Below are 7,055 nucleotides of genomic sequence, written 5' to 3'. Positions count from 1 at the left end.
CGAAACAAAAGGCTTTTAAATATCTTATAAAAACTTTATAAATAATTTTAAATCGTTTAGAATCTTTTAATAACTTTTTAAAACTCTTGTAAATTTTTTTGGCGCCAAACTTTTTGATTACTAACTTTAAAGACTAAACTTTATATAATAAAATTTTTTATATAACAAAATCTCTAATCGTTAAAATTGACACATGTTACAATTTTATAAATTACTAATTTTAAAAGCCAAACTTTATATAATAAAATAGGGAGGTGTTCTTATAATCATAGTTAACTGAAAAATTCATATTTTTGTTAATGAAAGGATATTATTATGTTTTACCAAGTGGGATTTTCTCTACATTTTTAAGTGGCCATCGGTATATATATCTTCATGTCATCATGTGGCCATGTGGGGTATTTCTTTAATCTTTGTGACCTTATACTATATATATATATATATATATATATAGTACTGATTACAGTTGACAACTTTTTTGTTTGAAGATTTATTAAATGTTAGGAAATCTCGGGGCTGATGAATAATATTTAAAAGAGACGATACTCAATAATGCAGTAGTGTTATTTGAAGTTGGGAAACGTGGTGGTACAAGTACTGATCAAGATGAGATGTTAATAGTATATAATTTGGAAACATATATTATACTATACTATAACAGCGGAAAAGATGGTCTCCTCTCACAGAATTTTTTTTATAAATATATATGTTTTTTGAGATCAGTAATGAACGACTTTTTCTATAAACAAGAATAGAAAAAGACCAAGCTTACCTGTTTCTTTATCTATATGAAAAGGGGAGAAGGAGAAGATGAATATCACAAAATTCATTACCTCCTTGTAGCATTCACCATGAGTTCGGTGGGTGTATTTCGTAAGGAGAAAATTGATGAAAAACCATATTTAATATACACATCAACAAGAGCAGCCAACCCGACCTCTTCCGGTGAGGCACTAGCCATGGATTCTAGTGGCGACGACTTTGCTCTTCAACCTCTTTTTTTATGTCCTGCTGCACGTTTCAAATTTCTAAAGTTCAAACTAAAGATGAATGATGATGAGTTTTGTACTCTTGATGATGTTCCTGTGTTACATCCATACAATTCTTCCCCGCACTTACCCAGCAAAAGAAGAGGTGATCAACAAGATGATGAATCTTTGCTTGATTGCGACCATCCTGGTATATGTAAGTTCCCTGTAGTCCCTCTTCTTTGGTGTAACAATAAAGAACCAAATCGTGAAGAATTTGAATGCGGCGCATGCGAAATGCTAACGCTCTGCACAAGCTATTTTGCATGTCTCCAGTGTCAAAAAAAATTTCACAAAGAATGTGTTGAGTCTCCACTTGAGATCAAACACCCTTCCCACCCCTTTCATTCTCTTCGACTTTACAGTTGTGCAAGTTCTCCGAAGTGCATAAGCTGTAAAGCATATACAAACCAAATGTTTTATCATTGTACAATCTGCGAGTTGAGTATGCATCCTGTATGTGCGATGAGGCCAGTACCCTTGGTTGTAGACCATCCAAAGAGCCATCCCCACCCTCTCTCCTTTTTCCCTACACAAGCTTCTACAGTTTGTAATATTTGTGCCCGGATTAAGAAGCTTGATCCCACATATATCTGTATCCAATGTGTCTTCGTAATCCATAAAGGTTGTATGGATTTCCCGCATGTCATAAGAATATCTCGTCACCCTCACCGTATCTCTTTTATCTCTTCTCTTCCATCTGGAATGTTTTCTTGCGGAGTCTGTCATCAACAAATCGACAACAATTATGGTGCATACTCTTGCAATAAGTGTGATGCTTATTTTGTTCACTCAACATGTGCATTACATCCAAATGTGTGGGATGGCAAAGAACTTGAAGGAGTATCAGAAGAAGAGGATAAGATAGATGACGGTGAGCCATTCAAGAGGATAGCTGATGGAATTATACACCATCCTTTTCATAGTCACCATTTGCGACTTGAGATCAACGTAACCTATGAAAAAAATAAGTATTGTCAAGGGTGTGCTCTTCCAATCTACGAAGGTCAGTTCTATTCATGCATGGAATGCGACTTCATCCTCCATGAAAGTTGTGCAAATGCTCCACGCATGAAACGATATCCCTTATATCCACATCCACTTACACTAAAAGTTGCCACCATGAGACCTGGTAGTGACACAGGTGTATTTCAGTGTAGTGAATGTGGGCTAGATGGTAATGGCTTCTTCTATGAGCACGGTAAAGAAAAAGAAATCTTTCGTCTAGATACAAGATGTGCCTCGATTGTCGAACCATTAAAATACCAAGGCCACAAACATCCATTATTTCTACCTTGGGAAACAGAGAAAGAGACACGATGTCACACGTGCAAATACGAAAGCTACAATGCGAAGTTAATTTGCATGGAATGCGATTATTCTATATGTTTCCGTTGTGCTACTTTACCATACAAGACAAAATATAAGCATGATAGTCATTTTCTCACAATCTGCGATGGGAAAGAGGCAAGAGATCAACCAGACTGGTGTGAAGTTTGCGAAAGCAAAATAGAAGAAGTCAAAGAAACAGGATATTGGGGGATCGGGGAACCGAAAACAGAATCACGATATTATAAATGCAATGACTGCAGTACTGCTCTACATGTTGATTGTCTATTTGGAAAAGACATGTACATGAAACCTAATGAAACAGAAAAGGTCTCTTTTCACCACTACTCAGTTAAAGATAAACATCTCGAATTGATAGATGTTCGGGTTATTCTCAACAGTTCCCTCTCCAGACCAATTTGCAAGAGATGTATGCGCCGTTGTCCATTCCCAGTGTTTATCAAAGGGTCCAAAGCCATATATTGTTGTGTGGATTGTATTTGACATCCGACTGGTGACTTAGCACCCCCGATTTTATTTTTCATTAATTTTTTCATGTTAATTTGAAATATTTGACATTTTTGGCTATGTTGTCTCTCTCTCTCTCTCTCTTTTTTTTTTCTTTTCTTTTGGAAAATGTTTTTTTTTCTTTAATTTCGATTGTGAGATGTAACTTTCTTTTTTTTCTAAAAGGAAAGAAAAATGTTTATGTAATTTTATATTTTCATTTACGTGTTTTTTTAAAGCCAAAATCAACTAATTTACGATCAAGGAAAAAATCACTGTATTAAATTAAATTACATGAATCAATGTCAAATTGAACCATTTGACTATCAAAACCACGAGCATCCCTTATTCCTTACCTTGGGACACATATATAGAAAAAGACACAATGTCAAATATGCAAATTTCATAGTTCAGATTCAAATTAATTAACGCAATTCTTCTAGATGTTTTCGTTGTGTTACTTTCCCATACAAGGTAATGTATAGGCAATTATGCATGATAGTCATTTTCTCACAAGTTGCGATGGGAAAGAGGCAAATGATCAAGCATACTGATGTGATGTTTACGAAGGCAAAGTAGAAGAAGTAAAAGAAAAGGGGTATCTCGGGCGAGAAAAGGAAAGTACAACGGTTTTATAAATGCAATGACTGCAGCACAGCTCTTCATGTTGATTCTGTACTTGGGGTAAACATGTACATAAAACCAGATAAACTACAAAAGAGTACATTTCTGTTATCAGGCTCACATCAAAGGGTACGAAAGTGAAAGATCTTTGGATTCTTCTCAACAACCAATTTGCATTAGATGCTTGTGTCGTTGTCCATTCCCAATATTTTTCAAAGGGCACACCACAATATTTTGTTCTTTGTATTGTAGTGAAGACGCGCTGAAGGCTGATCATCAACTTCTTAAACAACATAAGGTTTGATAGCTATCAAAATTCATTTACACATTCTTCGATATATCTACACATTCATCTACACATTCTTCGATCAAGACATAGGATCGACTGGTCCTCACTTGGGATCAACCGGTCGGTACCCGGAACAATTTTTTTTGTTTTAAACAGACTTTTAGAGTTTTATTTTGGTATTTAAGATAGAGACTCAGTCTACAGAGACATAATTTTTATTCTACGCAGAGGACTTGTAAGCTTGAGGCGATTATTTCTACTTTTGATCTTGATTTGTGGAAGAGTTCTGAACTCTTTTAATCTATTCCTTTGCAAATTCAATTATGTTTTTTTCATCATTGATTTAATGTTTTTGTTTCTTCATGTCTGAGTAGTTTCTTAATTAGGTTTAGGGTTTCTTAAGTGACTTATGACTAATTGGTGTTAGTTTGGTAGATTATAATTGATCTCGTTGTTCTTCGACTTTGTTGCTCTTATTGCTGGAACTAGATTATATATTTATGAGTTTAATTAACAATCTTTTCAATTGAAACATTTGATGAGATGGGAGATTTTTAAAAATACCCCTTTTCCTATGTCACTTTTTAAAAATACCATTTCATGTTGGTCATTTTCAAAAATACCCATTTTCAATGAATAAAATCACTAAATTCTAAACCCGAAACTCCAAATACTAAATCCTAACCCCTCAAAAATATATCCTAAATGTAAAATGAGAACCCAAACCTAAAAAAAAAATTCTAAAAATGAATTTAACACATTAAAATTATGTAAAATAGGGTAAAAATGAAAATGTTTAAAAAATATGGTATTTTTGAAAAGGGGTATCCCAAAAAGAGTATTTTTAACAAATTCTCATTTTTTTAGCATATGCAACCAAAACTAGAATCCCTCAATAATATTCAATATATGTATATATATATATATATACTAGATTAGAACCCGCATGATGTGCGGGTTTTAAAATAATAAAATTAAAATTTGAAAAAATATATAAATATTTTTTTGTAAGTGAAATATATTTTTCGAAAAAAAAAATATTTTTAGTTAGAGAGAAGTTTTTACTTTAATACACTAATTTATATTTTTATATTTTAAAATTATTATTACAATTATTACAATAACCTAAAGCTAAATTATCGACCACCATTCTTCATGATTTTCTAGCGTACTTAAGGTTTTAATTTGATACATGATACCACTTAATATACATCTTTATATAATAAGACATATGCTCTATTTCCTGACTTTGATAGGTAAATATTTCTTTTTTGTTTTTGAATTAGTTTTTTTTTTGTGTTGGGTAAATAACTTTTTAACTTTTTTTCTCAACAATAAACTTAGACAAGTGTCAAAATCTAAGATTGTTAATTTGACACATATCTCGATCATGTTAAACAGTAATCTGGACATGTGTCAACATTTTATCGATACAATTGATGATCTTGTTAATGAGTAACTTTAACATCAACCTTTGTATAATAAAATATATGAGTTTAATTGACAATCTTTTAAATTGAAACATTTGATGATTTTTTTGTTTTTGGTCAAAGTATTTGAAAAAAAAAATTGAAAGAAAAGCTTTTTGAAAAGCTTTGTGGCTGTATTACCTTTAGTAATAAAAATAATGTAAAAAAAGTGAAAGTCACCAAGCAAATCTCTCAGGTGAGGTGACCCTATTGTTTAATTAACTAATGTTATTGTTTTTGATTAATTAACCCGCAGCTAATGTTTGGAATCCTAGAAGCTCATAATCTTTATACTATATAAGTCTATACACCTCTATATTTATAATACCCTAAATATTTTTCCAAAATGTAGGCGGCCGCTTCTTTTTCTCCTGCTGAAGCACCCCGCTCTGACCAGAATATTTATCACATTTCAGATACATATTGCATCAAGCTTCTACTTCTATAAATAAACTCTGCCAGGTTGCACACTTTTTAAACAACATAAAGGTTTAATATAAGTGGTTTGAATATAACCCATCGGTAACAAGAATTCAAGAGATGGGTTCAGTCTAGTAAACCTTCTATAGTAGGAATTTTGGAAACTCATGTCTAAGAGGACAATGCAGTTTCAATTTTGGCTAGTACTTTTTCGGGATGGAGATATGACTACCACTACTCTCCTCTAACACTCAATGGGAGAATATGGTTAGTTTGGGATTCCGCGTACAAGGTGTTTATTTACAAGAAAACGGATCAAGTCATTTCATGTGGAGTTTTTGATCCGGTATCTAAGCTTTCATACTAAGTTTCATTTGTTTATGCGCACAACTGCATCGTAGCAAGAAGAGAACTTTGGAAGACACCATAGTCTTCAAAGAAATCATCCTTAGCTGATACTAGGAGACTTTAATCAAATTCTATGATTAGAGGAGCACTACTCCCTTCATCCATATCCCTTAACAGTCCAAGGTATGGCTGAATTCCATAACTGTATAGACGCTTGTGACTTTCCTGGAATTACCAAGTAGGGGTGTAAAACATACCTGGTACAATAACCGGCCACTAGATCCAATCACCCGTAAACTCGACAGAACGCTTGTTAATGGAGCATGGATGTCATCCTTCCCTCAATCCAATGCTCTCTATGATGCTTCGGGTAATTCAGACCATTCCCCCATTATGGTTGTTACATTAGATCATCTAGAGAGGAAGAAGGTACCCTTTAAATTCTACTCTTTCTTCACCTCCCATCCGGACTATCCTTATCTCGTGGAAGCAGCCTGGAATACTCCTGTACTTTCGAGGTCCTGCATGTTCTCACTTTATCAAAAGCTTAGAGCAGTGAAGGTGGCTTGCAAGGCCTTAAATCGCATTCATTTCAGTAATATTCAAGCAAGGAGCGCAGAAGCATTGGAATCACTAAATATGATCCAGAATCAGATTCTAACCTCACCAAACCCAAACCTTTTTTAAGAGAAAGATTAGCCAGACAACATTGGTCCATCCTTTCAACAGCAGTTTCTCCAGGAGAAATCAAGAGTTCGATGGTGCTCAGAAGGAGACTCGAATACACGCTTCTTCCACAATTCCGTGAAGGCACATCAAGCAAGGAATCTAATACGTTCGCTAACTGATGAAGATGGATAAAGTGTCATAGACCCAAGGATCCTCAAGGATATGATAGTAAATTACTATCAAAAACTGTTGGGTACTGCTAACTCTCTTGTGGAACCATTATCAGTGGAACAGTTACAAGATCTCCACCCATTCAGATGCACGAAAATGTTGGCTTCATCACTCTCTGCCATTCCTACACCAGAATTGATA

At 34.1% G+C, this 7,055-nt stretch overlaps 1 pseudogene across 1 annotated transcript; it reads left to right on the top strand.

Moving 5' to 3' along the window:
* Positions 1–809: 809 nt before the first annotated feature.
* Positions 810–2,239, top strand: LOC104725629 (uncharacterized; annotated as a pseudogene). The gene has a single exon (XR_015570690.1). The product of XR_015570690.1 is annotated as an uncharacterized LOC104725629 (transcript).
* Positions 2,240–7,055: the final 4,816 nt, after the last annotated feature.

This window comes from Camelina sativa, chromosome 11, assembly GCF_030686135.1.
Source record: "Camelina sativa cultivar CO46 ecotype springtype chromosome 11, ASM3068613v1".
NCBI lineage: Eukaryota > Viridiplantae > Streptophyta > Magnoliopsida > Brassicales > Brassicaceae > Camelina > Camelina sativa.
Note: the sequence above shows the minus strand (reverse complement) of the source record. Positions and strands in the feature narration are given on the sequence as shown.